The 18,804-nt window shown below is 38.8% G+C and overlaps 1 pseudogene; it reads left to right on the top strand.

Moving 5' to 3' along the window:
* Positions 1 to 6,093: 6,093 nt before the first annotated feature.
* LOC132226395 (actin-related protein 2/3 complex subunit 2-like) lies at positions 6,094 to 8,063 on the top strand (annotated as a pseudogene).
* The last annotated feature ends 10,741 nt before the right edge of the window (positions 8,064 to 18,804 follow it).

Raw genomic sequence — 18,804 nt, 5'->3', positions numbered from 1 at the left:
GAGAGTGATGTCCGACTGCCACAAGGATCAGGCCTAAACCGGCAGACTGACATCCCTCAAGAGGTCCCAGATTGCGAGAGGGTGCAGGCCGGGCTAAGTGCACCAGGCCTCTGGTGTATAATAAGGACATTATGAAAGGTAATAGGTCATTTACAGTTTAGTCTTTTTTACATAAATTACAAGTTATAGCTGTGCTTAAAACAGCAGTTTTTATTCTTGTCTCCTCTTTTCAAGGATATGCACTACCTATATTACCCTGGCTGTCATAGAATGAAACCTAAATGTTTGATTCATTTCTTATTGTAATTTCAGTTCAGGGCCACTGAAGTTCTAGTTTAAATAATCATTTCATCTTGTTTAGTCTTAGATTATTAAGTTATATTTATAGAGAAGATAACACTTTAAAAAGTGAATATTTCTGAATCAGTGTTAAATTGGGCTATAAATCTGATCATTAATTAGTCTTAGTTAAAAACAATGCTATGAAACTAAGAAACAAATAGCGCTTCAGGATATATATTGCAAACTGAAGTTACTTTCTAAAGTATTATTTTTCTATGAGGGAATGCTAATATCCATCAGATTCAGCATATTTATATTTCCAACTAAGTAAATCCTTGATTTTTGTCTATATAGTTACTTCAACAAATCATAAGAATTCTTATTGAGACATGGGTAACCGGTATCTTGCTCAGCTATGTAGGACCACTGAAGGGGAGCTTAACTTAATGCTGCTGCTCATGTCACATTGACTTATTTGCAAAGCAGTAAACAGCAAAACTTGTGGTAAGTAGTTAATAACTTCCTATTAAAGTTATATATTATTATTAGTTCAGTAATTCAATTATTAATGTTTCAGCCAGGTTTCAAGCAGAAAAACAGGAAGCAGTCTAGATGTTTTTATGGGACAGAATGGGAAAAACAAATCTGTCTAGATGTTTTTGTTTTGGATTGGTTTGTGTGTGTGTGTGTTTTGTTGTGTTGTTAATATGTTTTCATTGATTTTGGGGGGGAGAAAGAGAGGAAGGGAGAAGGAGAGAGAGAAACAATGATGAGAGAGAAACATCAACCAGCTGCCTCCTGCATACCCCCTACTGGGGATAGAGCCTGCAACCGGGCATTGCCCTGATCAAGAATTGAACCAGCAACCTCTTGACGCATGGGACAACACTCTACCAACTGAGCCACACGGGCCAGGGCTGTCTGCTAGTAGATGTTTTAATCAAAAGGAATGGGTACAGCAGATCTGCTGCAAAATCAGTGGAAAAATCTGTAAGGCAGCGGGAGGCTGGGCTTCTAGAGCAGTGATCTCGGCCTTGGCTGCACATTAGAATCACCTGGGAATCTTTTTAAAATCCTGATTTCTGGGCCTCATCCTCTGGAAATTCTGTTTCTTTGTTATGGGGTGGGGCCACAACATTAGTAACAAAGAAACACAATTTCCAGAGGATGAGGCCCAGAAATCAGGATTTTTAAAAAAGATTCTCAGGTGATTCTAACGTGCAGCCGAGGCTGAGAACCACTGTTCTAGAGAAACCGACAAGAAGAAGAGATACCCAGAGATCATAAGAGCTAGGGCTGGCATAGATGAGTCAGCACCTACGAAAGATAGTATTGCATTTCATTCTCAATCTGCCTCAAAGGTGCCACTCCATACAGCAGAAGAACCACTGAAATTGTGCTGCCTCTGCCCTGTACTATGGACCAGGACAAAGCCCTTACTACCACCATGACAGAAAGCAACAATTATAGGAACCATGACCAGAAAGATCTTCCCCCCCCCCCCTCTCTTTTTACAACTCCAGCTCGCCCTTTATTCTTTTTGCTGACCTAGTCCTTCCAGTAACTTTATAACCAGTTTCCTATATGAACTCCTTTCTAAAATAAGGAGAATAAAGTCTGTTTTTCTTGGTGTCAGTAAAGTGGTTTTCCTCTATGCATGGGTCTAACAGAAACATACAGGATACTGGCTATATCCAGCTCACCAGGTCTAATCAGCACAACAGCAATGTAGTGGACCAGCATAATGCTCCCCACATGTGGAAACAATCAAGGTTCATGAGTAATAGTGATGGAAGAGTTAGAGTATTGATAAGAGCTTTGATTTAAGGCAATGGAGGTAGATGCTGGCTGTTCTGGCAATTTGAAGGTACATACTACTTCTAGTGGTCTATGCTAATTGTTATTTGGGGCGGGAGAAGTGTCGGGGCTATTTTCCATCCCCCCACATCAGTAGCTGAATATTAAATGCCTTGCTTTGTTAATTTAGTCCAATAAAAGTTCAAAGCTTGAATAGCAACTACAATTGGAGTAATTAACAAATTATCTATATCATCCTCTGTAATAGATGCCTGTGGTAAGCACTTACATTAGATATAAATATCATTACACACTGAGCCATTAAAAAAGGACCATCTATATTCTTTTCAGCTTCCTTATAAGAAATCTTCCAGTCTTGTTCTTTCTCATTATCCTTCCAAACTGTTTGGTTCTTTCCTACCAAACTAATCCTCAATCAGTATCAACCAATTCCTCTGGTTATATCCCCATGGAGGCATGGTGGACATAGATGCTTATTAAAAGTATTTGCCTTCCCTCTGTCTATGGGTGGAACTTCTATGAAGAAGAAAAAGGACAATTAAGGGTTCCTCTTTGCTATTGAAACTAACATTTAGTTACTGTTTATTTGAAAATAAATGATACACAAACAATTTAATCTGTTATTCTTAAAATTCTGAAATTCACCTATGGTCACTTTTAGCATTGATGAAACAGAATCCCAGAACCAACTTTAAAAAAAAATAACTTATTTAAGAGTATTTATAATAGTGGTAAAATTAAGATATCTATCACTATGCAGAAATAGCTACTTATAAATGCTATGTACATAGCATTTTTACCCCATGAATTTCAGTGGTGCCCTGTAGGTTTTACCTGTTTTTAATTTTTAATCTTTGTGGATAGACATATTATTGCTTGTATGTTATTAGCGTGTTATCAAACTAAAAAGGATCCTGAGTGTTTCCCTGAACCAAGGTGGTAACAAAGACTGTTCCCTTGACCAAACTTCAGTCAGGTTCCTACATCTTCTCCTGGGCCCATCTGCATATTTCCTTGTAAAGTCTAGTTTCAGCAAGAACCCTGCTCCCCACCCCATGTCTGATCTCCCTTAATATGTGATCAGGTTCCTCATCCTCCACTGTCCCCCAGGTGGTACCTGATCACTCTGGCCTTTCTGCAGCAAGAATCCCGTGAGATCAATTTAGTCAGAACACCTTATACTCCTGATTTTTCCTCTTAGTAACTTTCCACCCATTAACCCCACCCCAATTCTTGGCTACAAACTCCCACTTGCCCATGCTGTATTTGAAATTAAGTCTAGACTCTCCCACACTGTAAAATCCCATTGCAGCATCCCTATAACTATCGCAATGGCCCTGAGTAAAGTCTACCTGAGCATCTTTAGCAAATGGTAGTGAATATTTTTTTCTTTAACATTTATCTGCACCCACCCAATCTCTCACTTATGAACATTCATGTTCCCAGGGCAAACACACACACACACACACACACACACACATACACACACACACAAACTGATATTGTGATCTGTGTCTGAGAGTTATGTGATCTCTACTATATTATTGCCATCCGCGCTATGATTTTGCCTAATGTTTATTCATTATTCAAGCTAAGTAAATTTAGTGTTGGGTGAAGACTATTTTGTCTCAGAAGTTTGATTTCTAATCCAAACCCAAAATCACTGCTGCTGATCAAGCAGAGAGAATGAGCAGAATGACCTACAAGCACAGCCAATTATCTATTAAACATTAAAGTATTGAATATTTACTAAATGATCTAAGACTAGGTGCTATAAAACATAAACAAATGAAGAAAAATGACTTTTGCTTCAAATAATCATATTTCATACAAGTAAGACATTTCATAAATTTAATGTGATACATGTTGTATTAGAATTGGAAAGAGATGGAAGAAAAATGAAGAGGAAGAGGAAAATATTCATGGTGAAGGCAAGCTAAGAGAGGTGAGCAAAATTATACATGGCCTTGCCTTTGTGGAGTGTAAGGCAAATGTCTGCTTATGGAATAAATATGTGGGGAAACCTGCAGCTGCTGAAGTTTTAACCAAATCCAAGAGGAATCTCCTATCTTGTTGACTATGCTAAGGAGTGCAAATTTTATTCATTTTTAAAACTTTTGTTTAACTTTCAAAGTGTCAGTTAACTGATTGCCCATACATTCATCAGTCTACAATCCCGTTACATTTTCTATATTATTTTACTGAATTACAAGTAGCACGGCTGATACATAAATTTATAACCCTTCAGCTTTGAAACTCAGAATATAATAAGGTGGTTTCTTAAAAATCCATCACATCATAAATAATGTGATTTTTATGTGGCAAAAACTGTGCTAAATATCAGGGAAGTAAAAATAGAAGGGTAATGTCTGCCACTCTTAAACTGTTCAACCAGGAATTCGGATGAGAGGAAATAGGAACCCTGCCTCTTTCCTGTTCTCTAATTATTATATTATTTTATCCTAAAGAATTTAGAGTGACTTTTCTCTCCAAGGATGGGAGGCTGGTAAGCTGCCTAAACCTCAGCCTCAGAAATATCTAAAGCATTTAACATAGCAAATCCTTTCAAAAGATTAGGTAGCTATAAATTGTTATGTTAAATGTTGTATTCTTCAACAAAGAACCAAAATAAGTAATCTTATTATCAATATATGTAAAAATCACTTTGTTACCTAGAACACAGAAAACTGTTCATAGCACAAACAAAGCAATTTCTACATGTAAACAAAAAAGCAATTATAAAATTTCATAAGCATAAAACTATAAAGTAATACCTCAGATTTAATCTCTCTAGTCAATTATATGTGATTTTATTAACTAAAGAAAGCTCATCTTCAAAAGATTAATTTCTGAATCTCCACCCATATTTACTTCACAATTATAATTAATATGAATTTAATAAGAAAATGTATCAATCATAAGTATATTCATGCATGAAAGTTTATAGAGCCATGTAGTGAACTTTGGAAGCAAAAGTAATTATACTATTAGGATACATTTTAAACTATAGTAGTCTGAAATTCCATGTATAGCTCAATGTAATTTATATGAAAGTCTTTATCACTGAAAGAAATAATGCCTCATCATACCACTTTAGAATTGTTTTTAAGAATTCTCTGAAACCATTTCCTTGCTAAGAAAGAAAAAGTCAAATGCAAAAAGATACCCATAATGTATTCATGTCCTTCAGCTCTCAGTAGATAAATCATTCTTATTCAAATGAAATCCTTGACTTATTTTTTTTTCTGCTCCTACGTTCAAGAGATATGCTAAGGGTATACAAATTCTCAGAGAACACTGCCTCTCTATTTCTTTTTCCTTTGAGGATGAAGAATGAAACTAGTGAGAGGAATGCAACCTAAAATGAAACCTCAAAGGATAATTAATTGAAAAATGATGCAGGACATGAACTATTTGGTGGAGAAGTTTCATGTTTTGTTATTCCTATCCACAAAGTCCTGTGAGATTTTTCTCCTTATCAGACAGAATGTTCAATGTACTAACTGTAAACTTAAGGAGAATTGAGACATTTTAGAACTCCCTTATTACTGCAGCAATGTTATTTTCCTCTAAATTGGCTTAACGGTGATTGCCCAGGGACCAGTTTGAGGGATCTGAAAAAAATTAACTAGAGCTGATATCACCTACAGTGCATGACTAAAACGGAATTATTCACTGTAAATGTGGTGACTAATTTAATGGAAGCCAGGTTGGGAAAGGAGTCAAATGTGCCTTAGCATTGTAACACTAGTGCTGTTATGCTTTAAAAACAGCGTCAGGAATCTTAGTAACAGGAAGAATGTGCTATTATTGTGCATGCATAAAGCTAGAATGAATTAACTCCGAAAATTAGGAAAAATAAATAAATAAAATAAAATAAAAAGTAAAAAATAAAAGTAACATTCACGGCCGGGGGGCTGGGTGGGGACCGGTCTTGTGGGTGAGGTGGCAGCAGGGGCGGTGACTCCGCAGGCAGGTTCAGGCCTCGGGGCCAGCCGCAGCCATGATCCTGCTGGAGGTGAACAACCGCATCATCGAGGAGATGCTCTCGCTCAAGTTAGAGACCGCAGCCTCAGGAAACCAACCAGAAGCAGTAGAGGTAACATTTGCAGATTTTGATGGGGTCCTTGATCATATTTCAAATCCTAACGGAGACAAAACAAAAGCGATGGTCAGTATTTCTTGGAACTTCAGGCACATGGTGCTGATGAATTACTAAAGAGAGTGTATGGGAGCTTCTTGGTAAACCCAGATCAGGATACAATGTCTCTTTGCTGTACAACCTTGAAAATCTGCCCACACCCACGGATTCCATTGTGTATCAGGCTGGCATGTTGAAACGAAATTGTTTTGTCTCTGTCTTTAAGAAATACTTCCAGTTCCAAGAAGAGGGCAAGGAAGGAGAGAACAGGGCAGTTATCCATTACTAGAGGCCCAGTGCATGAAATTCGTGCACAGGAGGGGGGGTCCCTCAGCCCGGCCTGCACCCTCTCCAATCCGGGACTCCTCGGAGGACGTCCGACTGTCTCTCGCAATCTGGGACGACTGGTTCCTAACCACTTGCCTGCCTGCTTGATCACCCCTAACTGCCTCTGCCTCACCCCGCACCCAAGACCCAGGATTCCCTCCTCCGGCCAGTTGCAGGCACCCAGGACCCTGGCTTCCCTTCCTCTTTCCGGCCGCAGGCACCCAGGACCCGGGCTGGCTTCACGCAGGCTGGCTGCAGCCACAGGAGACCATGGGCAGGCAGCTTTGCCCGGGCCGCAGCTGCAGGCAGCCGCAGGCGCTGGCACCGGGACCACGGGGTGGGCGGCTTGTCCCTCTCCCGGGCCACAGGTGCAGAGGCAGCCGCTGGCACCCAGGACCGCAAGGCAGACAGCTTGTCCCTCTCCTGGGCCACAGGTACAGATGCAGCCGCTGGCACCCAGGACCGCAGGGCAGACAGCTTGTCCCTCTCCTGGGCCACAGGTGCAGCCGCTGGCACCTGGGCTAATGGGGACCACGGGGCGTGCGGATTGTCCCTCTCCCGGGCTGCAGGCGCAGGTGCAGCCACTGGCACCCGAGACTGCAGGGAGGGCAGCTTTCCCCTCTCCCGGGCTGCAGCCTGGCTAATCCCCATTCCTCTCTCCCCAGTGTTGAGTGTCTGAGCCGTTGCAGCGGTTCTCAACCTGTGGGTCGTGACCCCTTTGGCAGTCGAACGACCCTTTTACAAGGGTTGCCTAAGACCATCCTGCATATCAGATATTTACATTACAATTCATAACAGTAGCAACATTACAGTTATGAAGTGGCAACAAAAATAACTTTATGGTTGGGTCACAACATGAGGAACTGTATTTAAAGGGCCAGAAGGTTGAGAACCACTGGGTTAAGGTGTGATGGCATGAGGGTGTGACAACCATTTGCATATTAGCTCTTTATTTTATAGGATAGGGATGATAAGACCGGGTATGTGGAGTCTACCAAGGACAGAGTCACGGTAGTCTTCAGCACAGTGTGTAAGGATGACGACGATGGGGTCATTGGAAAGGTGTTCATGCAAGAGTTCAAAGAAGGATGCAGAGCCAGCCATTGGGCCCCACAGGTCCTCTTTAGCCACAGGGAACCTCCTCTGGAGCTGAAAGACACCGATGCTGCTGTGGGTGACAACATTGGCCACATTACCTTCAAGCTGTTCCCTCGCCACACTGATGCCAGCGCTTGAGACAACACCATCAACCTGATCCACACGTTCCAGGACTACCTGCACTACCACATCAAGTGCTCTAAGGCCTAGATTCACACACATATGCGGGGGTGGGGGTGGGGGGGGAATCCGACTTCCTCAAGGTGCTGAACTGTGCACGCCCAGATGCCGAGAAGAAAGAAATGAAAACCATCACGGGGAAGATGTTTTCATCCCACTAACTCTTGTGAACAGGAAGAGGAAGCGGCTGGCAACTGGAGGCTGGAACACTTGCTACTGGATAGATAATCATAGCTTTTAATGTTCGCCTCTTCAGGTTCTCAAGGCATTCACCATTTTGGCTCCATTTTGTACTCGTTTGGAAAATAATCTGCAGAAACGAGCTGTGCTTGCAAGAACTTGATAGTTCCCAAGAATTTTATTTTTAAAATCCACTTGATCAACTTAATTCCTTTTCTTTATCTTCCCTTCCCTTCCACCTTCCTTCCAAGCTCTTTTGCTTTGTGATATGTTACTGGTAATGAGTTGCAGGATAATGCAATCTTAACTTGTTTTCTCCTGAGTATTTGAGTTCAAAACTCCTATATCTAAAGAAATACGTTTGGGGTCATTAATAAAGAAAATCTTTCTATTTTAAAAAAAAAAAGTAACCTTCACAGTTGCAACATCTGCTGCTTTTTAAATAATTAATAAGGGAAATCAATAAAGCTCTGTATGTTGCATGGGAAACCAAATTGGCATTAAAGCATAAACAATGGGGGGAAAAACTTTTTTTTTTTTGGCCTAGAAACAGAGATAGGAGGACCTCCTTTAGCACCTGGACAATGTCTAAGGAAGTCACCCTCAAAAGATACAGGAGACTTTGTTATCTCTTTTCTATGGGTAATAGTTAAAATCCCTGTTAAAGAAGAAAAAACACGAGAATAGGGATACTCAAAGAAAAAGTTGCAGAAGGAAAGCAAGGATTTTTCAAAGGTATTAATACAGTCTTTGATATGTGTTCATTTTACACTTTTAGATTCAAAATTTCACCTTTTTCTGAAAATTATATTTTAACAGTTTTGTAAATCCTTTCTAAGTCACCAACATGGATTCACCTGAGATAGCCATAAACTATTTTTCAAAGGCTGCTTAAGTTCAGGCACATCTTTTCCTTCCTTGTAGAATAAGTCTCAATTGGTTTCTTTTTCCTTTTTCTACCTGGAATGTCATACTTAAGAATGATTCTCATTTAATCAGTTCTGACAAGGACACTATTAAGGAACACAAATTGACTTAATATGTGGAAACAACGCCCTCTACAAAGCTGGCTCCATGTCTGGTTTCTAAGGCTTCAGTCTCACTGGCAGGGCAGGTCCCTCAGCTGACTTTGTAAGAGAGGAATTTTCCCACACTTGCAGGAACCACAGGTAAAATCTGATGATGAGAGTGTCTTGGGCTTAGAGTCCTAGTGTCAGGATTGAAGTAGTAATTGCAGAAACCTTTAAAATCCAATTTAAGATTCCATGTGAGCACTGACAAACAGAAGTTAATTATCTGGCCTTAGTTTGCTCAATAATATATGTTTTTAAAAAAACTTATATAGTGTTAAGTTAATTAAACAATGAGGCCATAAGAGTGAAGTGGGTTTAATGCCTTAGCAGTCTACCCAAGCAAACTAAAACCTGGAATGCTTCAAGGTTAAGAAATAAAAACCTAAGGACAATCACAAAGAGCCAACGAGGCTTTTCCAAAAAAAAGAAAAGGAAAAAAAAGGCAACTGCTTAAGCTATAGCCAATCAAATAATTTCTTTCCTTTGCTTCCACCTCTTCTCTGTAAAGTCTTTCCCTGGGCTCCTGTGGGTGGAGTACTCCCCACCGCTTCTGAATTGGCACTGCCTGATTTGAATAGATATTGCTCAAATAAACTCTTAAAAATTTTAATATACCGAAGTGTATATTTTAACAATAATGGTTAATACTTTTGCTGCACCTATGGAAATAAAATAGGTCACAACTAATGAGGACAGCACTTTTGTGATTATGGATAATCTTTGGAGATTATGATCACACAAGTTTAGATGGTAAAAATAATTTTAGCAGAGCCTGGAAGTAGGTTAAAGCAATTGCTGTTTTTCCCTTCAATGCCATACTGGGTTTGCACCTTAAATTGATTTATCTATGTACAGAGCTATCTTATAGCTTTGCAGATGCAGAGGTTGGCAAGTAGATATTTATCTGCTATAGATATCAATGATTTCTGTCCAGTGAGAAAGAAAACCCCAAAGGTCATCATTAATTGTTCTGTTATTAAGCTAGTTTTGCATCTAATCTCACATTACTTTCCTAAAATTCCATTATTAACTGATCTATAAATAGCTAACTCCTTAAGTGCACTTAAAATTGGTTTTAATATCTTTCTTAAATAATGAAATATTTGACTCATAAAAGCTACAGATTAATATATATTATATGATACTGGAAAATAGTAAACATTTTGGAAAATATGATAGAAACTATGTGCTTCTAAATATAAAAATACATAATAGACAGTATGATTCTGGCATAAAAATAAATGGCTCAAAACAATAGAAATATGCTACACAAAGTATGTGAAGTTTTTATTATCAATATGGTTTTCTTTTATTAGTTAATGTATACTATTAAGATGAAGGAACAATTTGCTTATTATATTTTATGTGTGAATAAATAAAATATATAAATATTTAAATGGGGGAAAATAATTGTTATAAACTGTTAATAATATTAAGAAATTTTGCCATTTGGATTCTCATATATAAGAACAAAATTAGTGAAAAAAATTAAATAGAATGAAAATAATCGAGACATATGGGAGGCAATTTTATTTTATGAGATTGTTAAATTCAAAAGATAACCTATATAGAAGATAAAACTGAGTGAAGGAAAAATATAGTTACAAAAGTATTACTTAAAATCTTAGCATTGCCCTGAAGTGTGGCTCAGTTGGTTGGGCATTATCCCATGCACCAAAAAGTTTCGGGTTCAATTACCAGTCTAGGCACATGCTTAGGTTATGGGCTCAATCCCCAGTAGGTGGAGTGCTAGAGGCAACCATCTGATGTTTCTCTCTCCCTCTTCCTTCCTCTCTATCTAAAAAACAATAAATATTTTTTAAAAGTAAAAATTAGGCTTTTACTTAGTTAAATGAATAAAAGTTTAAAAAATATATTGTTGGGTTTTTAAATATATAGTTTTTTTTTCAAATTGTAGGCAAAGGAGCCACTCCATACACTACTGTCTCAACCACTTCTTGTGGGGAAAGAATGGAGCCCACAGCTCCTGCAGCACACTTTAGAAATCTGGGTAAAATATTAAAGAACTGGTCATTTTATCTGACCCATAAGATTACATTTAGACATTTATTTGAAGGATTTAATGAGAAATGCACATCAAGATAAAATGTTGAAATACTTATTATAGCATTCTTATAATAAAAAATCAATGTAAGAAGCTTTTTATTAAACAAATTATGTTAATTCACTAAAATTTATAAGAATAATCTTGCAAAAACATTTCATTACCCAGGAATAGATAAACATTGCACATATTATAGAAATAACAGTGATTACCTCTATGTGAAGCACACTATTTAGGTATAAATACTTCTGTGTAGTATTTTTTAGTATATTCTGTATCATCCCAACTGTGAGCCTTATTAGACAACTAAAGGCCTGGTGCACAGATTCATGAATGGGAGGTGGGGGGATCCCTCAGCCTGGCCTATGCCCTATCATGCAATCCAGGACGCCTTGGGGGATGTCCAAGGGATGTAGCAGTGTGCCAAGAGACAGGCAGTCAGGGAGGAGCCCGAGCTGGGGTCGGGCACCACACTGCTCATGCTCATCCGGGGCCTGCTGTGCCTGCCACTGCTACAGCTCAGTAGCACTGCCATGGAGTTGGGAAGGGCTCCTGTCACCGCAGCTGTGCTCACCAGCCATGAGTCCCGCTTCTGGCTGAGCGGCGTTCCACCTGTGAGAGTGCACTGACCACCAGGGGGCAGCTCCTACATCAACATCTGCCCCCTGGTGGTCAGTGTACGTCATAGTGACTGGTGGTCGTTCCAGTCATTCTGGTCATTCATTTATAACAGTCACTTAGGCTTTTATACAGATAGTTTTCATAGATAGGTAAGCAGATAGATAGTTATCATACAAATGACATACATGCAATCACACACACACATACATGCAAAAGGTAAAAATATAAAGGCTGTGAACTATTTTGAAAACTGTTTTGTAGTTTCTTAAAAAAAATCCACTTTTGAGTAATTACCTACAATACATGAAAATACATATCAACAAACACACTTATTCATTAATGTTCATAACATTATTTATAATAGCAAAATTCTGAAAATAACTCCATAGCCCATTAGCAGGCAAGTGGGTAAGTAAAGTGCAGCATGTGCCTATAAGGCAGCGGTTCTCAACCTGTGGGTCGCAACCCCTTTGGCGGTCGAACAACTATTTCACAGGGGTCGCCTAAGACCATCCTGCATATTAGATATTTACATTACGATTCATAACATTACAGTTATGAAGTAGCAACGAAAATAATTTTATGGTTGGGTCACAACATGAGGAACTGTATTTAAAAGGGCCAGTAGGTTGAGAACCACAGCTAAGGGGATTTTATTCAGCAATAAAAAGGGTTGGTTATTATTGACACATGCTACAGCAAAATTCAGACTCAATGAGATTAAATGAAAATCATCTTCATTATCTTTCACCTATTTCATTTATAGGTTTCTTTTATGCCCACTGGAATATAACCCAAAAGTTGCAGGTAAATTAAGAGTCAAGGCCCTGGCCAGATAGCTCAGTTGGTTAGAGCATCATCCCAATATGCTAAGCCTGAGGGTTCGATCCCCAGTCAGGGCACATACAAGAATAAGAATCAACCAATGAACATATAAATAAGTGGAACAACAAATCAATGTTTCTCACTTTCTCTCCTTTCCTCTCCCTTTAAAAAGAAAAAAAAAAGAAAAATAAGTTATGAGTGACCTCTCAGAGATAAATAATGCCTATAATAGATCAAATCTTCTAATAGGTTAAAAAATTGCTGAGATGATTGAGAAATTGTAAGAACACAAATTTGGAGGACACATCTGTACTTAGTAATGCTATATAAAAAACTGGAAAATACATATTTTTTTTCCAAATTTAAAAAAAATAAGAGAGCAGTATCATGTCATTTTAATACAAATGATAAAACACATGTGTTCATATGGATTGTTCTTATATTCCCATTTTAGAGTCATCGTAACTTGATGCTATAGAAGAAAACACACAAATGTAACAAAGAATTATTTATAATACAAACTGAGCTTTAATAACATTAATATCCCAATTTGAATACACTAGTATGTATTTGGGGTATAATGTAATTACAAGGAATATTTTTAAGATTTTCTTAGGTCTTCAAATTCTTTTTTCAATATTTATTGACTTATAATAAATATGAATTCAGTGTTAAGTATCCATCTTACTTTTCTTGCATATATATCAAGGACATTATAGGTTACTAGAGGCCCAGCGCTCAAATTCATGCATGTGTGGGGTCCTGAGGGTGGGGGGGTGGGAGGGCTGGGGCAGGACACAATCGGCCTTCTGGGCAGGCGGTGGGATGCCCTTGCCAGCCTGGAATCCAGATCCATCCCGCTGACATTTGCGCTGGTTGTCAGGAGCCACCTGGCAGCCGCTTTTATATTGTTTCTTTCTTGCAGAACATCTAGGGAGGGGAAGCAGCCCAAGTGCCCAAGGCTGACTTTCAGGCGGCCGGCAGCGCTGTCAGGATCATGCCAGCGTCACTGGTCCATCAGTGCCTGGCCCGTTCTCTGGGGATTGGACCTGCAGGATGACTGAGGCAGGAGGCAGCTCCCGGGTTGAGCATCTGCCCCCTGGTGATCAGTGTGCGTACAGAGCAGTAATGAAGTGAAACAGTAAAAAAAATTTTAAAGAAATATAACAATTCCTGAGCTTTACTTGTAAATAAATAATAAAAAACATAAAGCACATATGTACATACGCCGAAATGACTGAACTTTTTTTTTTTATAAATACTGTAAATGGGAGTTGGCGACGTAGCCATGAAACGATGTATGCTGGGTCTGACATAACCCAAGGACTGCCTGTATAGATGGTTATGACAATGACTTGAATTAATTTTATGCTTGAAGAAGAATGATGGAAAGCATTCACTTTAAAAGAAAACTCTTTTGCACTTCTTGAATTATGTTTAAATACAGTAAATATAATACAAAATCAGTATTTCCAGCAAAATAATAAAAGCAAAGAACTTCAACTAAAAGACAAGTATCAAAGTAATAGCAGATATTATTATTCAGATAATTGTGTTTTAGAATGATGAAATACAGAAACATTAGGGGAAAATGATTAATATTTAAAAGCTGTGCCAAGTTTATGGTTTTAAAAAATACAATTTTATACTTCAATGTACTTAAATTTAAAAACTGAATTAAACTGAGGTTTATAATCCAAAATCTAGGGATATCATGTTGTAGAAATTACTCTTGAAAGCGAATTTCACCCCATTTTCTTAACATAGTGTTAATGTGGCCACAGTGTTTGGCTCATGAATATAATTGAATTCTGGCCAAATACAAGCAAAAGGTATAATCAGAAAATTGCTGGAAGTCTTGATAGTTATTGTTCCCAAGTTTCTAGTCAGGTATGTGCCAATCAATCTCTCCCTCTAAAAGGGAAGCAGTTAGCCTCATTTTTGTTATTGGCAGCTGTCCTATAACCAAGAGATTGAAGAACCTCAGCACAATCCAAAATTGTGGAAAGCATATTGAGGCTCAGGAACACCTGTGCACTTTGATTATATCATTAAACTGTTGGATCAACCTGAATAGCACTCCCCTTCTGTACTTTATGGTAAGTGAGAATATATTTCTTCAGTATTTGGACCACTTTGATTTCACTCTTACTTTGTTAGAGAGAAGTGTTTTCTGACTGATAAGAATTTGGGACCAGAAAGAAATGGCACTGCAATGAATATACAATGGAATGAGATTGTCAAAACAAAAATTGCACCATAAAAAGTTAAACAGGCGAGGGAGACGTTATTCAAAGCTATTGTGATGGGGAATTAAGGCCAGAATTCAGTCTGAGTTCAATTGTGCTGAAATAAAGGGCCCAAGAGTTTTAAGAGCTGAGGTAGGGAAATCATAGACTCTCTGTGTATGCTAATTGCCTTTACTCAAAGGGAAATAAAACTTTTTCATACCTCATGACAGGAGGTAGTTTTATAACTTAGAAGAAGGCTCCCACAAAATTAGGCTTCAATGCTACCACAGAAACAGGGAGATGGGGGAACTGTTTCCTTTAATAATTATACTTCAAAGTGATGACTTTCAGTCCTTGGGAAAGGCATTACTGGGTTAAGAAATTGGCAAGATTTTTAAATATTTACACCTCAAAGGGGCAATGAAAGATTTTACAATTACAAGTTTTCTAAAATAAATCCTCTATGAAAAGAGAGGTAATGGACCTAGAGTCAGGAAGAAATATGACTAACGTTTTAATCAGATGGTATTGACTAAATATTTGTGTTCCTCAAGACTTATGCTGAAACCTCATCTCCAATGTGTTGGCATTAGGAGGTGGGGGTCTTTGAGAGAGGATCAGGTGATGAGGGTAGAGCTCGCATCAATGGGATTAGTGCCCTTATAAAAGGGGCCATAGAGAGCTCTCTTGGCCCTTTCTGCCAGGTGAAGTTATGGCAAACTGACGAACTTCTGTGAGCCAGAATATGGGTCCTAACCAAAAATTGGAACTGTCAGCATCTGGATCTTAGACTCCCCCACTTTCTCCTGCCCAGCCTGTGAAAAATGAATTTCTGTTGTTTATAAGCAACCCCGTCTGTAGTATTTTTATTATAGGAACCGGAATGGACTAAGACATTAAATGATCAGCTTGGTCAGAATGAATGGAGGAGATAGAAAAGAAGGTAGTGAGGACCTCACCTGCCCAAGCTAAGGAAATGTCAATACTTGGTATGCCATCGTGTAAGAGACTGTTCATGATGTGACTGACCCCTGTCTGACGGGTGCCTGACTGCTGCTGAGCCCTCATGCTAGATCCAAGCCAGACAGAGATGGCTTCCCATAAATCCCCTCAGACACCGTCCGACCTCTTCCCTATGCTCCAGATGTGCTGCTTGCGGGACAGACCATTGCCCTGCTGCCCTGGTTAAGCATGTAAGGCATTTTCCCCTTATTGCAGTGGGTCGTGCTCCCAGTAACCCTATCTATCCTTCCCTAATTTTTATAACCCTTAATCCCTGCCACATGGTGCTGAGGATATCTATGTTGTCTTGCCATCACCCAAGATGACCCTCATTTTTAAGTTGCCTTAATAAACTTTTGATGTAATGCTGGAGTTGTCAGCCTCTTTCTTTGGTCTCATGGCCCCACAGAATTTTCCCAAGACATTAGAAAATCACTAATTAAAATATGGCCTGGTGTTTTGTTCTTGTTTATTGATGGTATAGCACTAGGAGATTTGGAAATAAATAAATAAATAAATAAATAAATAAATAAATAAATAAATAAATAAAAGTAGGTATTTCTTGGGACATTCAATATGCCCCTATATGTAAGGAACATTTGAAGACAAAAATTACAGGAAACAGGGGTTTTCTTAGAAAACCCGTTTTCTAGACTACAATAAAATAAATGTTGTAAATTTGGTTATCTAGATAGCTTTTTATATAATGCAAAATAATACAGAGTTTCTAGCTCAATAATGAAGGTACCATCATATACAGGAAAGTGAGAAAATGTTATTGAGGTAAAAATTAAGCCTCATCACCTTGGCTTCTCCAATGGTTACCCTCTTTACACACAAAAACACAAGTTGAACATACTGTTTAAATGCTCTCTAAAGGCATCTGGGCCAGTTGCCTTCTCAGTCAATGGTATAATATCAAATATCCAGTTCAGAAAACTTTAAGGACCAGAATGAAAATGTCAATAAAGTTGAAGAAATAGGAATTCTAAACAGATCAGAAATCCTTTTCTAGAACACTTCTCTGAGAAGTTTTCATTCCATGAAATTGATCTAAAGGATTTTTTCTGTTCATGTGGTTCAGAGACTGGTGTAGATGCCTGAGCTGTTTATTATAAGATTGCTTATAGGAGGTTTGAGTGTTTAGAAACTGTCAAAATATTTTGACATTGCTTCAACATCTAACACAATTTATCAATTTTATTTTCCTACTAATTCATTTCACACTAATTTTTTAAAACTCTCATCCCATAAATGATTTTAAAATATGGCCCTTTCACAGATATGTCTATAAGTATGATCTAAAACAAGTGTGTCATAAACATAGTAAACATTTAAGGAAACTGAATTTAAATCCCAAGTTAATAATGTTTAAAGCTCAGGTGATGCTTAGACTCCAAACTCACACCAACAGAAAGTGGTTTAATAATACACAAGGACCAGAAATCCAACCATAAAAAAGGCTATACAAAGCAATGTTCAAGGAAGAGTCACCCTGAAACCAGATTCTGGAAGTATCTCCAGATTGGCCAACTGTCTGGTCTACCAACAATCAGATGTAAAGTGTCAAACATGCAAAGACTTTAAAAAAGGAAATACTACCCTAGCTTGTTTGGCTCAGTGGATAGAGCATCGGCCTATGGACTGAAAGGTCCCAGGTTCGATTCTGGTCAAGGGCATGTACCTTGGTTGCGGGCACATCCCCAGTAGGAGGTGTGCAGGAGACAGCTGATTGATAAAAAAAAAATCAATAAAATATATTTTTAAAATAAAATAAATAAAAGTCAATGGAAAAATATTCTCAGGTGAGGATTAAAAAAAAATACTTGTGTGAAAGAAAATAGAGATGGAAAATAAAGAAAATAGGGCTGAGAGAGCTGTCAGACCATGATCCAAGTGTGACCACAGGTATAAAAGAAAGAAGAAAAAAGAAAGAAAGAAAGAAAGAAAGAAAGAAAGAAAGAAAGAAAGAAAGAAAGAAAGAAAGAAAGAAAGAAAGAAAGAAAGAAAGGAAGGAAGGAAGGAAGGAAGGAAGGAAGGAAGGAAGGAAGGAAGGAAGGAAGGAAGGAAGGAAGGAAGGAAGAAAGGAAGGAAGGAAGGATGGTAGGAAGGATGGGAGGGAAAGTTGGGTGAAAGTATTACCTTGCAATTTAAAGAAGGTTCCTCAACATATCTAGGAATATCCTGAACTTTGATTGGATTGTCAGAGGATTTCCCAGGAATACACCTGCCTCAGTATCCCTTCTGAACTCCCTCATTGGTTGGGAGGTGCACAGGGAAGCTTAGTGATGGATTTCAGAGCACAACAATTGGGATCTTTGGTCAACTATCAGTGTGAGGTGATTCTCCTAACCACCACAGTTCCCCATTGTGCTGCACAGATCTGCTTCACACAAGTCTAGATACAGGCGCTGCACAATTCCCATGGGCTTTTCTTCTGAAGGAAAACTGCTAAGAAGATTAGTAGGTTGAACTGCAGCCCCCACCCATGCATTGGATCTCAGTACCACCCTGGTGCTCATCCTCTCCCACCTTCACCATACATCCTAAATTCCCCTCATGTTCAGCTATCACCAAGACAGGTCTAGGTGATTTACCTGGTAGTGTGACACAGACCTTCATTCCAGAGGGTTAGTAATACCCTTCTGAGTCCCAGGTTGCTGCACATGTCCATTTCTAGTTACAACAGGACAAGGGGTTACTAGGGGGTGTGCCAGAGAACCACCTGAGTTCCACAGGTACTCCTCCAAGCCCCCAATGGGTAAAAGCAGCCCTATCACAGCTTGCTGGTCAGGGTAACCACAGCCAGGATGATGACTCCTCTTCTTGTCTTCTGGTTGCTAGACACAAAAAGCCCAAAGGGCCCTGGTGGCACCATGATTTGTAATGACTGAAACATGCTGAGTACAGGGGAGATCTTTAGAGATCATTGCAGAAGGAAGTGAACATGATGACAGAGGG

This window comes from Myotis daubentonii, chromosome 2, assembly GCF_963259705.1.
Source record: "Myotis daubentonii chromosome 2, mMyoDau2.1, whole genome shotgun sequence".
Taxonomy (NCBI): Eukaryota; Metazoa; Chordata; class Mammalia; order Chiroptera; family Vespertilionidae; genus Myotis; species Myotis daubentonii.
Note: the sequence above shows the minus strand (reverse complement) of the source record. Positions and strands in the feature narration are given on the sequence as shown.